The following is a 15,103-nucleotide window of genomic DNA, read 5'->3' as shown; positions in this document are numbered from 1 at the left end:
TGAATATACATCAGCAGAAGAATGAAACTAGACCCCTATCTCTCATTATACACAAAAATCCAATCAAAATGGATTAAAGATTTAAATTTAAGACCTCCAACTATGAAACTGCCACAAGAAAACTTTGGGGAAAATCTCCAGGATATTGGTCTGGGCAAAAATTTATTTTCAGCAATACCTCACAAGCACAGACAACCAAAGCAAAAATGGTCAAAGGGGATCACATCAAGTTAAAAAGCTTTTGCGCAGCAAAGGTTACAATCAACATTGAAGAGACAGCTTGCAGAATGGAAGAAGATATTTGCAAACTACCCATCTGACAAGGGATTAATAACCAGAATATATAGGTAGCTCAAACCACTCTACAGGAAAAAATCTAATAATTATATTAAAAATGTACAAAAACTTGAATAGGTATTTCTCAGAAGACATACCAATGGCAGATAGGTATATGAAAAGGTGTTCAACATCATTGAACATCAGAGAAATGCAAATCAAAACTAAAATGAGATATCATCTCACCCAAGTTAAAATAGCTTATACCCAAAAGACAGGCAATAACAAATGCTGGCAAGAATGTGGAGAAAACCTGTTAGTAGGAATATAAATTATTAAATAGTACAACCACTAAGGAGAACAGTTTGGAGGTTCCTGAAAAAACTAAAAATTACAGCCAGTCACAGGAGTAGTTCCACAGATATATTAATTCTATCTATTACTATTTTCATATCTATGTATATCTATAGCTCTTTATATATCTATAGCTCTTTATATATCTATATCTCTTTATATATCTATATCTATCTTTCTATATATTGATTATTTCCATAGATATATTAATGACTACCAGTTAGAGTCAAACTGCATCCTGGAAAAGGATAGATTTCAGTATATAAATCATATCTGGAAACTCATAAAATATTAGCCATATAATATCATCTCAGATATTCTTTAATATTACAATAATGTGACTCCGTATTTTATACTTATATATGGGAATATCTAATTTAGTGTTGATGGAGTAACACTAAATTTATACTTTATAATTTTAAAAAATTTTACTTTAGACTTTCTCTTATTATTTCTTCATTAATGGAAGTAACATGAGTTATATAATTTATTTTTGAAACAAATTTAAATTTTAAAAGACATTTTGCTGTCTATTTCTAAGTCTAATGTTTCATTTTGGTGAGACAACATAATCTGAATAATGTTGATCAATGTGAAATTTATTGATGTTTACTTTGTGGACTAGATTATGTAAATGTTTGGCACTTTCTGGGTGTGCTAAGGAAAAATGTTTACTGTGCTCTTTGGATATAAAATTTCTCTCTAAATATGTTAGTTTAATTAATTGTAATATATGAGTATTTGACCACATTAATTGTCATTAATGTTTATAAAGTTTCCAGCTATATTTGTCATTTGTTTTGCCCCATAATTCCATCATTTGTTGCTTTATATATTTTGAGTCTATATTGTTGAGTATATAGATTTATAAGGTATTTATATTCTCTTGATCTTTGTTCCTTAACAGCATTTATCATTTTATATTTTTCTACTATAAACATATCGTTAGCCTTTTCTATATCTTTATTTTAAATATGAGGAGATACACTTTGGGGTGCATTGTTAGTTTATCCTAACATACATGAGTTTACGTGGTAATAATCAATTTGTATCTATATTGTACTTCTTGCTATTGGGGAATTTTTTCACATCATATTTTGTATTTACCATTTTAATCGTTTTTTGGCTTTTCCTTTCCTATCTCGAATAAAATAATTATGTTTTTCCTTTGATGTATCTAGTATTCACTGCATTCTTTATTCAGAATTGTCAGACCACATCAGTTCTACCTTTATAGCAAGGCTGATTCTATCAGCAGAAAGTTGATAATGGTACTGAGCTCCTAAAGTTAGTAGAATTTCACTGAAACTAAATTCTCATTCATTCTCCCATCTTGACTTAGTTACCTACGTAAATTATTAAAAGACATTTTTGTTATTAGTCCTTTATGTGCCATAACAATGGTTCTCAATTCTAACTGCTCATTAGAGTCACATTGGTGCTTTTAAACATAACTGATAACCAGGATGCACTCCAAACCAATCAAATCAGAATGTCTGGGGATGGCCTATCGGCATTTGTATTTTGTAAAACTTCGAAGGTAGTTTTAATGTGTAGTCAAATGTTGAGAACCACAGGTCTAATCAAAAGCAAGTAAAGAATGCAGAATAGTTCTGATCTCAATTTTGTGATATTTTTCACTTATGCTTATTTCATCTCATAATTCCAACATGTGTTGCTTTATATACTTTGAGTCTATATTTTTAGAAGTGTATATATATTTATGATATTTATATTCTCTTTATTTCTGTTCCTTAACAGCATTTATCATTTTATGATATTTTTCTACTATAAACATATCTGTTGTTAAATTATTTTGAGCCTATTTTAGTTTATATGTCTTATTACATATTTCAATGTCTTTATTGTTATGTTTCATAATATTTAATGTATCTGACACAGTTCAATTATAATGATATTCATGATCTGCATGCATCTGAAAATGAATAGGAAATATGGTCAGTAGGCATATGTATACACCATGGGAGGAAAAAGGCAAAACAAATGCTTTATAATTGCAAGTATATTCACAAAGAATGTTTTATATTTATCACTCCCAGGAATTACCAACACAACAACTAGCTCATAATAGAAATTAATAAAGTATTTGTCAAATAAATAAATCCCCACTAGTAGCCATATTTAAAATGTGTTTGCCTATTCAGTCTGTTTCCATATTCTTTCCTTTCCATATACCCAGTCTTGTGTTATATTTGAGAAAAGAGATTATTAAATACTTGAATACAAAATACTAATGCCAAGATTTATTGATTGTTTACTAGTGCCCGCTAATGCTCTCATTATAATAAAAGGTCAAGTTATTTAATCATTACAATAGTACGTACTGTTATTGTGAAAAAGGTTAATCTACTTTCCCAATGCCACATAGGAGGAAGTGCCAGCATTTAAATTTAGACAGTTCATGGCCTTTGACTTTAGGCACTACCCTAACCACCTCCTTATAAATATTTTAATAGCATATCAAATGTTTATTCATTCAAAATCTTGCCTCCAATATCTAATTTTATTTGTATTTGTGTTTATTTATTTATTTTGAGGCAGGGTCTAACTCTGTTGCCCAGTGTGGAGTGCCATGGTGTGATCACAGCTCACTGAAGCGTTGAATTCCTGGACCCAAAAGATCCTCCCACCTCAGCCTTCCTTTCAAGAAGCATCACATTAGGTCTTTTTGTTTTGTTTTTGGAAAGATGAGGTTTCACCATGTTGCCTAGGCTGGTCTAAAGTAATCCTTCCACCTCGAACTTCCAAATTGTTGGGATTACAGGAATGAGCCGCTGTGCCTGGCCTAATTTTAGTTGTATTAATACCTTACCTCTAAATCATCTTCTGACTATAAAAGTTTATAAGATTTTCCATCCTGCTTCATGATACTGATTTATTAATTTATATTTTTATTTGTTTCAAGATATTTAAACAACAACAATTAAAGCTGAGTTAAGGACACTGCTGACTTCCTCCACATCTATACTCTTCCATGCCATGTAAACTCAAAATCAGGAGAGCTATTTATGCTGATTAAAGAACAGTCTATACAAGCATGATCTTGAATGTCCTGGGGTTGTGAGAAAGTTGTAGGTCATAGAACATAAGGTGTCAAACGCTCACAATACCTCACGCTAAGAGCATTCTAGATATGAACCATACTCTAGAGACTCTAGAGTTAGTCTCTGCAGTCCAATTCTGGCATCCCAATTGGTTTTGTGGCCTTGAAGAATATGTTTCTATTCCACCCAATTCAGCTTTCTTAGCTGTAAGATGGGGGGTAGTAATATCATTGATTGCATAGAGGTTTTGTTAGAGTTAACAAACCAGTATACACAATGAAGTTAGAACAGTACCTAACAATCAGCATGCATTGCTCAATTATTTGTTATTCTTCTTAAGACATGTATCCTTTGGGCTCTTCTTTAATAGATAGTTAAGTTAATAGCCTTTTCATTTAACTGAGTTTTGGTGCTTGAAAACAATGTCATGTGTTTTCACATGTGCCACTCTCCACTCCCGCAATACCATCTACTCCATCACCACAAAACTCAATAGAATTCATGTGTGAGTGAATGAATACATGCTTATTATTGTGCTTGGCCCCTTATTACTTATTTTACTCTTAAATATGTCTAATTTTTACCTCTTGACAATTTTAGAGAAAAGAAGGGAAACATTCTGCTATCAAATAAAAGAATAGGGCATGGGGTTACCATCTTTTCAGTTATGAATTAAAGAATTGGACTGACTTTATTCTGTGATTTAGGACAAAAACGCTCTGGAACAATGGTATGACAGGACAGTAGAAATAAAGCAAAACTTCCATTTATTATTTAACTTCCTTCTACTGTGAAATAGGTTAAGGTTCCTTATTATTTGGAGATAAATCTCTAGAGGGCAGCTGAACTTAAAAGAAGCATTGCTTTGATTTGTTACAAAAGTGAATGTTCCTAATACAATATTAAAAATTACCTAGCCAAGACCTCGGATGTTTCTTTACAAGCTGGTGGTAATAGTGAGAGATCAACTTTATCCTGGTTCATTTCAGTTTCTCCCATTTTTTCTAAAGTCATACAGTTCATATCTCTCTCAAGAAGCACTAGCTTGAGGCAAGATCCTAAGGGCAATCAGATGATAATTTCAGCCTCTAATCTTACCCTTTAAGTAATTCTATTTCATAAAGAAATGTAAGTTATTCCCATAGGCACCGGGCGTAATAAAAATGTGTATGTTATAGATTAGGCTGTAGGGAGGATGGTTTATAACAAAGAACCATTGAGCAGGAGATTATGACTTACAGTGGATTTTTTAAATTGGAATCACAAACTTTTATTGACAAAATGTCTTTTAGAAAAAGCATTTTATTTCAGTTATCAGTGACATGCTCTGTAAAAACATATTGAATTTGTATGACATGCCTCCAGTTTTGTTTTCAAATGATCTTAATAAAATATCTGTTATATGTTGTATTTCTTCTGAAATAATCATAGTATGCTTGAGTGCTGATAATGTAATGCTTCTGCCCAAGTTTTATTTGTAAGAAATTTCCCAAGCAAATCCATTTAATCATTTAGTCAGTCAGTCCAGCCAGTCAGTCAGTCAATTATTGAGTAACTTCTATACGCCAGGTAGATACTGACTGCTGAGATTCAATATGGATCAGAAACAGACATGTTTTTTGCTATATTAGAACTAGGTGAGGAGAAAGATATTGAACAAATAATGGAACAAACAAGAATACATTTGCAAGAGAAAATTATTTTAAAAAGAGAGAAACATGGAACTCAGAAACTATAAAATAAATACAATATTTCCTCCTTATTCACAGCTTCACTTTCTGTGGTTCCACTTCACTTCCTGAGGTCTACTGTGGCCTAAATATATAAACAGAAATCCCAGAAATAATTCATAAGTTTTAAATTGCGTGGTGTTCTGAGTAGCATAATGAAATCTTATGTTAGCCTTCTCTGTCCCATGGGAACACGACTCATCCCTTTGTCAAGTGTAGCCACGCTGACTGTGCTAACCGCCTGATAGTCACTTAGCAGCCATCTTGGTTATCAGATTAAAATCAAAACAAAACAAAACAAAACAGAAAACAAAACAAAACAAAACAAAAAACATTGTGTGCATAAAGTTTGGTACTCTCAGAGGTTTCAAGTATCCATTGTGGGGGGTCTAGGGACTATTCCTCGAAAAAAAAGAGGGGACTACTTTATATATCCCAAACGCAAAAGTCATTTAAAACTTACTTTTCCAAGGGATTATAAGAAGTCTTGAATTGGCCAGGAGCGGTGGCTCACGCCTATAATCCCAGCACTTTGGAGGGCGGAGGCGGACGGATCACGAGTCCAGGAGTTTGAGAGCAGTTTGGCCAACATAGTGAAACCCCATCTCTACTAAAAATACAAAAAATTAGCCGGGCATGGTGGTGGCACCTGTAATCCCAGCGACTTGGGAGGCGGAGGCAAGAGAATCACCTGAAGCTGGGAGACAGAGGTTGCAGTGAGCCAAGATCGCACCACTGCACTCCAGCCAGGGTGACAGTGCGAGACTCCATCTAAAAAAAAAGAAAAAAGAAAAAAAGAATTCTTGTATCAAAAAGAAAAAAACATCTAGTCATATTTGTTAACCATCTTAATCTAAAATTAGGAATGTTCTATGGTAAATCTATGGAAGACTATTATTATATTTCTGAAAAGCACTTACCATGATAGATTAATTAACAGTCTATTTTTACTCATCTGTAAGATATATTCAATATCTCGCTCTATGTATATCTATAAAACTAATATATATATGTAAAACTTATGCTGATCTTATTTTTTAACTTTTTATGGATACACAATAGTTGTAATAATGCTGATTTTATTATGGATTTGACTAGGTTTAGCCATCTCATAAATTAAAAGCCTAAGATTAGAGAGTTAAGTATATTTGAAAATACCAAAGGCCACTACTATTTCATAAATAATTATGGTAGATTAAAAGACTTTACAGAAATTTATAAGGTTTCTTTCCTAATCAATATCAACAGAAATTGCGAAATCAATTTTGACTACTCCCACATGTGACAACACAGATACAAGCCACTATATCTACTGGCTCTGGAAAGTTGACTGCAAACTATAAATACATAAATGAATAAATAAGAAGACAAACAATTACAAGATAACCCAAAATAGTTGGTTTTTTAAAAAGTATACATAATTTTACAAGTTATTTTTTTTAATAGAGTGAAAATACTTGCTTGCAATACAAAATTGTAGGATCAGTTTTTAGAATTAAAAAATAAGAGACTTTTCACATATGCTATAACTTTTGCAACCTAAAACCTTGGAAACATATTATTTTGATGATAAAAATACTGATTTTGGTTAACTGTATAGTTTTTAGAAAAATCTCTCAAAAATTATTCAAAGATGAGACCACAATATATTATATTATTTTTATTTAAATAATTGATTACTACATTCAAAAATATTATTCATAAATATGCTGGGTTTTTTTTTTTTTTTTTTTTTTTTTTTTTGAGACCGAGTCTCGCTCTGTCGCCCAGGCTGGAGTGCAGTGGCCGGATCTCAGCTCACTGCAAGCTCCGCCTCCCGGGTTTACGCCATTCTCCTGCCTCAGCCTCCTGAGTAGCTGGGACTACAGGCGCCCGCCACCTTGCCCAGCTAGGTTTTTTTTTGTTTTTTTTTTTTTTGTATTTTTTAGTAGAGAGGGGGTTTCACCGTGTTAGCCAGGATGGTCTCGATCTCCTGATCTCGTGATCCACCCGTCTCGGCCTCCCAAAGTAATATGCTATTTTTTTTTAATGCGGTTTAGATCACATCCATAGTAGTTTGCACCAAGTTTGCCTCTAATTCATTTGAGGCATATTTTACCAGTGTTAAAATCACCTATCTCTTTGAACTTGCTATAGAGAAATGACCTATATCTCTAGAAATAAAAACATGTTGTATTTCTCTGTGTATCTTCATAATTTTACAAAAATAGTAATACTGTTAACATTTATTGAGCAATCTTTAAGTTTTAAGTATGCACTTATTTTAATTTATATGTACTAAATTATCTAAACTCCAAAATAAACATAGGCAATAGATATCATTTTAATCCTAATTTTAAAATGAACAAATTGAAGAACAATAAGTTTAAGTGATTTGCTTAAGACCACACAGATCATAATGGTGGAGTAAGTGTTTGCACTAAAAGGTCATGGATCCAGAGTCTACACTTTTACATACTGAATATCTCATTTTCTGTATTGGTCTAATTAAATTGCAATAATTATTTTCAATACCTTAGGGAGCATGTACACACAAGTTTTTACTGGCACTAAATTTATATGATTAAGAAAAAAGTAATGTAATTCATACTTATAGATTTTTTTAGACCATAATTGGCAACTGTCTATCCAACAAAACTTATATTATCATAATCAATCTAGGTTTATAATATTTCTTCAAAGCATTTACAATATTATTGTGACCACTAAAAGATTAAGAATATTTTAATAGTGAAAATTATTATTTCTATTTTATGCTTCAATTTTAAATGTATATCTAAATACTTTGACTTTTAGATGAAGTGAATGCAAACCAATCTGTCAAAGATTTAAAAAGTCCTAATTGTCTGTTTTTCTAACACGGCTAAAATAATCTAGGGATTGTCAAACACAGCATTATCAGTGCTAAAGCTGAAGGACTGAAGTTGTTACTTGTCATTGCCCTTAATTGATTCAATAAAAACCTTTTTAATTAAAAAGATATATTGTTAAAAAAGCTTTCAGTTAAAAAAAAAAAAAGCTTGGGATTAAGCAATTGAGAGATATATATGTGGCTGGGCATGGTGGTTCATGCCTGTAGTCTCAGAACTTTGGGAAGCTTTCTCAAATGTTTTCTTTCAATAGAAACTGAATCTTTTTTCTCTTGTTGGACTTGTCATTTCAAACGCCCAACAATTCTGACAGGTTCAACCCATTTGGAATGGAATGTCTATAAAGGTAAGACACAAATGGAAGACTGAGAATTGCTTTCTTTAGTTGCTATGATGAGACAACACCTGGGATGTAATAATTTTTGTACATTATGAGAAAAATCTTGTTGCATTGTTTGAGTTATACAGTGACATTTTAAATTAATGAATAATTCTCATGCCATTGCCTTTATATATAAACTCTCCCAGATATTAGTTTCTAGGTAATATTTCTATATGGGATAAACCTCTTTCTACCAAACCTTTTTGCTTACCCCAACATTTCAGTTCTGAGAAAGACTAAAATACCAATTATTCTTATCTCTGAGTCATGTTAGGAATTATAAGCAATCATAAATTGCCACAGAATGCATATTCAAACACTACATTTGTGTATTTTTCACTGAAGAAGAGAGAATTTCTGAACGATATTTCCTTCTACCACTGATATTCACTATTTCCCTGAAATGGAATTTCTAGGTATGTGTTACTTTTTTTAAAACCATATGACTCACCAGCTGTATTGCTTAGTTATTATTGCATAACAACCATCCCAAAACTTAAGACAGAAAAACCCAGGTATTATTGTCACGGACCATTTGGGCACATCTGCTGATAAGACTTTAGTCTTTTAAAGTTAGGCTTACTCTTGCATCTGCTATCGGCTGTGTGTTTCAGTGGAAGTTTCCTGGTCTAGGACAGTCACCCTCAAGTGGTTCTCAGTTGTCTGACTGTGAGGTAGAGCAGACTAGCCTGGACTTATATGCATAGGAACTGTGAGATCCAAGAGAAAATTAGAAGAGCACAAGCCCTCTGAAAATAAAATGTAATAAAGAGTACATTATTACTTTGTATGCATTTTATTGAACAAAGAAAGCTATACAGTCAGCTTTTATCGAATAGGTGGGTACACAGATCCTAATTCCTGGTACTTCCAGTTCCTGAAGAATAACATTGCAAAGAATGCAGATACAGGGGTGGGTGAAGATTTGTAGTCATTTTTGCAAGTAGTATGTCACAACGACTTTCTACGAATTTCACTAAATGTTCTAGCTTTAGTTTTCAAAAAAAAAAAATTAGTCTCACTACATTCTGTGTTGAAAGCTCAATGCTGTGCCAAACTGAACTTAACATCCTGCCTCTATATACAGACTGAATGTTGGAAGAAGACAGAAAAAGAGAGATAAGATCTATTCCAGATGACCGCTATTACTCTCCTCCTGCCAGCTTCTTCTCTCAAGTGTTCATATTTGATCTGCTCCATTTCCTGCTTCCCTGAGAATCTAGAGGCCGCACAGTCGTTGTTGGCTACACAGAAATCAAGAGCATTGAACTTTGGATTTACTAAGACCTGGATGTGAAACCCAGTCACTGTCCAACTGCGTGACCCTAGACTGATAATTTATCTTCTCAGTGTCTGTTTCCTTATCCGGAAAAATGAGTTTAATGGTCCACATATTATAGGTCTGTTGTGAGAACTTGGTGATTGTCAGTTGTCTGAGAGTGTGTTATACAGTAAATGCTTAATATTTACTGATTCCCCCTACTACCAGGGCTTTCTTGGAATGCGTTTTTTAAATTATAGAATTTCTTGAGTCATAAGCAAAGCAATGTATAGCTTTTTCACAGAGGAATAAGCTTACAATTTTTGTATGGAAATACTTGGGTTGCAGATTAAAAGAGAACTCAAATCAACATATTGTCCTAAGGTTTATAGTTTTCTTGAGGATATTTTCATGGGTCCTTTCTAATCATATATATGCCAAAGGTGCGTATTTCCAAGGTGAATAATAAAACTAAAGAGGTATTATTTAGGCGGTATTTATTCTTTGAAAATATAGAGAATATCAAGGACTCAATCATAATCCATGTACACTGGATTGGCATTATTAATCTTTGATATATTTAGGGTTACCTTTAATAAGAGGACATTGAAGCCATTAACACAAATGAAAGAAAAGACATAAAAAGTGACATTGATTCGTAGGACATCAGAATATATTACTTGGTGTAACATAATTATTTAAATGGTCTCCACTTAAACTGATGAGGTTAGAACCTCCTCATTTCCACAGGTATGTCTCTTTAGCCAGGCTTTTCAAAAGTCAGAAATAGAGTAGGGAATTTATATTCCCTTCCACACAAATAACCCAGGAAAGCATTCAATCTCAGTAATGAGATATAAAGTCTAATTTCATTTCATGTGGAGGTGAGAAGAAGCAGATTGTTGCAAAGTCATAGAGAAATGCTCATGAAATTCTTTTCAAATATATCTTTGTTCATTTAGATAAACAACCCCATATCATGACACCTCTGAAGAGTCTTCAAATCGAACGTGACTAGTAAACATCAAATTTAGACAAGCTATATTGCTGGCTATACATTGTGGTTGCAACTTGACTGTCTATTGCCCCATGTAATGGTCCATAAATTTGTGCCTGTGCATTTATTGTCAAAAACTACTCTCTATGACAAGTTCCCCAATCCAACCAGGTTGTAATAGTCCTATAGTAATGCATTGCCTTTGTATTCAAGACCAGTGAGGAGTACAAAAAGATTGGGGAATCTTTTTGACACCAGAAACCAGTTTTGTGAAAGATTATTTTTCTGTGGACTGAGAGTGGAGGATGGCTTCAGGGTGACTTATGTGAATACATTTATTGTGCACTTTATTTCTTTTATTATTACATTGTGATATACAAAGAAATTATTATACCATTTACCATAATGTAGAATCAGTGGGAGCCTTGAGCTTGTGTTCCTGGAACTAGATGGTCCCATCTGGGGGTGATGGGAGACAGTGACAGATCATCAGGCATTAGATTCTCACAAGGAATCTGCAGCCTACGTCCTTCACATGCATAGTTCACATAAGGTTTGAACTCCTATGAGAATCTAGTGCCACTGCTGATCTGACAAGAGGTGGAGCTCAGGCAGTAATGTAAGCAATGGGGAGCACTGTAAGTACAGATGAAGCTTTGCTAGCTCACCCGCAGCTCACCTCCTGCTATGTGGCTTGGTTCCTAAAAGGCCACCAACTGATACTGGTCCATGGCCCAGGAGCTGGGGACCCCCGCCCATGACCACCCCCAGGCCATTTCCTAGGAAACAGCTTTTGTTAACACAGGAAGTCTTCACAAGTTTACTGTCTGAGGTAAGCATCACTGCTTTTTCAACATTTCAGTGTCATTGTTGACTGCTTTCTGCTTTCCTAACTGCTTGTCTTGTTTCTAATACTCACGGGAATCTCCAGTATTATATATGGCCCAGTTCCACAAATTCTTATAGAGCTTGTTTTCCATGTCTTTGTCATTTATTTTGACATTTATATGAGCACTACATAGTAACTTCTTATCTAACTGAACCTTGACATGAGACCATAGCTGCCTCCTGATTTTTCATTGCTCACTTGACCTGTACTCTTTTGATCTCTCAAACTACTCTCTTCCCCGGAACAACACTCTCTCCTACATCTGTCCTGATAAATTATATTCAATATCCTGTAGATCAAAAGTGAGTTGTTTTCTTAATCACATAATGTACATGCATTATTGTTAGAATTCTCAAATGTAAAAGTTAGTCTGGTTTGTATATCCAAAAGTAGAGGAAGCATTTATTTTATAAAAATTAACAAGATTTTTAAATTTCATAACTTTATTTATATAATGATATCCAATATATAAGCTATTTAGTTTTTTCTCCTCCATCCATCCCAGTTATTTCCATAATTATATTTTGAAAATCAATTTATTTTTAGAATACATTTTTAGTATAAACACTATGTATAACAAATGTAAAGATGTATATTGAAATCATTGAGCAGGAAATTTCCTAAGAGAAATCCTATTTCGTACACTGAAAATAGCATTGGTAACATTTTTCTCTTTGCCAAGTCTGAATAAAGTAATGAAGTTGTTTCTGTCTCTTATGGTGGCATTAAACAAGTCAACTTTGAAAAAGTGAAAATAATTCAGGATCATAAAAAAAGACTGCCGGAACTCCAGTCTCTCACTTTAAAGGCAAAGCAGTTCAAAGACCTAAAAACACTTTTTGGAGATTTAACAGTGTTATGTTAGCTACAGGAGCCTGGCAGTGACCATTTCATTTTTCTAAAGAAATCAAAATGCCACACCGGTCTCCAGCTGTTTCTCACATCTGCTGCTTTCTCAATCGCTTTTTATTTGCTTTTTTCCTACACGCTTGCATACTATTGTCCAAAATAGTCACATACTTTGCTGTTTCACTTCATTCACTGAGGTTTTTGCTTAAAGAATGTCAACTTCTTAGAGAAGTTTTTGTTGATTACCTTATTCATGGTAGCAACCCCAATTCACTCTTTCTTTGCTCAACCCAGTAATTTTTCTTCAAGGACTTGCCATTACTACACATTTTTATACACATGCACAAACATGCATATGCCTGTGTGTATGAAGTTGTTTCCTGTAATTCACAGTGGAATGTATGCTCCAGAGTGCCAGAAGGTCTCAGATGAAAGAGAAGAAATAGAACACGTATATTAGTAAATACACACACACACACACACACACACACACACACAATAGCATAGTGAAATCATTTTCTAGTATAGAGTCATTGATACATTATATCAGCAGCAACCATCTTAACCAAATTGACAATTAGGATTACTAGCCAAAAGCTATCTGTATAAGCAGCTAGGGAAAGATATCAGCTATGCTATAGGTCACAGCTATGCTAATTCCATAAATAACTTGGCAGGCCAGACAGAATCATTTTCTCTCATAGAAAGAGGTTCTCAATGAGTAGGAAGTTATTAATATTTTGTAGTTACATAACTGTGAAAAATTGTCATTGATTCTTAAACTTTTATGGGAAAAAGTCACAAATATATGGTTAAATACTGAAGAAAGTATTTTTTAATTTTTTAAAAAATGACATAATAATTGTACATATTCAGGTGGTTCATAGTGATGATGTGATACATATAGTGCATGATGATCAGATCAGGGCAATTAACATATCATCCTTTAAATTATTTATCATGACTTTGTGTTGGGAACATTTGATATCCACCTTCTAGCTATTTGAAACTGACATGGTTTGGCTCTGTGTTCCCATCCAAATCTCATCCTGTAGCTTTCATAATTCCCATGTGTTGTGTGAGGGTACTGGAGAGGGATGATTGCATCATGGAGTTGGGTCTTTCCCATGCTGTTATCATGATAGTAAGTGGATCTCACGAGATCTGATGGGTTTTAGGAGATTTTAGGGGAATTGACTTATGCTCTTATAGAGGCTGAGAAGTTTCAGGATAACAATATGCCAACTGGAGAACCAGGGAGGCCTGCAGTGTGGCTTATTCTAATCTGAGTGCTCAGAACCAGAAAAGCCAATGGTGTAACTCTTAGTCTGAGGCTGAAGGCCTGAGAATCCTGGGGCTGGGGGAGAGGTGGGAGTGTGTTGGGAGACACTAGTGTGATTCCCTGAATCAAAGACCAAAGAACCTGAAGACCTAATATCTGAGGGCAGAAGAAGGAGGATGCCCCATATCCAGGAGGGAGAGCTAATTCAACTTTCTTCTGCCTGTTTGGTCTGTTTTGAACCTTCAGTCAATTGGATGAGGCCTACCAACTCTGAGAATGAAACTTCTTTACTCATTACACAATTCAGATGAAATTTCTACTGGAAAAAAAAAAAAAAAAAAAAAAAAAAAAAAAAAAAAAAACCTCTCACAGATATACCCAGAAACAATGCTTTCCCAGCTATTTGTATATCCCTTAATCTAGTCACATTGACAATTAAAATTAACCATCCCAGTATAAGAAATGCTAACAATGAGACATGCTATAATAAAAAATACTCTTATAAAGCACTTTCAGATTTTTAAATTGCTTTAAGTAATTCAGTCTAATAGTAATGATTCAAAAGTAATAATTCTATTTACATTTTATCTATTCTAAAATCGATTAAATTTTATAACACAGCTTGTAGCACAAAGTATGTAATGTCAATAATATTATTCTACTCCTATTTGCATGGTACAAATAAATAGAACTCTGACACACAAAAAAATACCATTTAAATCAGTCCTCACATTTTGGAATTCACATCTGTATACTCTTCCTCAATCTTCCATAAACACCATAAAATAGTAATTTGTTTCCAAGCCCTCATTATCTTCAAATAGACCTGAGTATGTCTGAACAAATTCTGTCCGATAAAAAGTGTATTAAATCATTGTGAGAGAATAGACTTCCTTTGAATCAGGTTGTTTCATTTTTCTTGTTAGGTTCTAGTTTTCTACGTATTTTGGATATGAATTCCTTTTAGGATATACAGTTTGCTAATATGGTTTTTTTAATTATATGAATTGCCTTTGTACTCTATTTATATTGTCTTCTGATGAACAATTTTTAAAATTTTTATGAAGTCCAATTTGCCTATTTTTTCTTTTGTTGCCTGTGCCTTTGATGTCATATTCAAGACATCATTGCCAAATCCAATGTCATGA

This window comes from Chlorocebus sabaeus, chromosome 7, assembly GCF_047675955.1.
Source record: "Chlorocebus sabaeus isolate Y175 chromosome 7, mChlSab1.0.hap1, whole genome shotgun sequence".
Taxonomy (NCBI): domain Eukaryota; kingdom Metazoa; phylum Chordata; class Mammalia; order Primates; family Cercopithecidae; genus Chlorocebus; species Chlorocebus sabaeus.
This window is presented reverse-complemented; position numbering follows the sequence as displayed.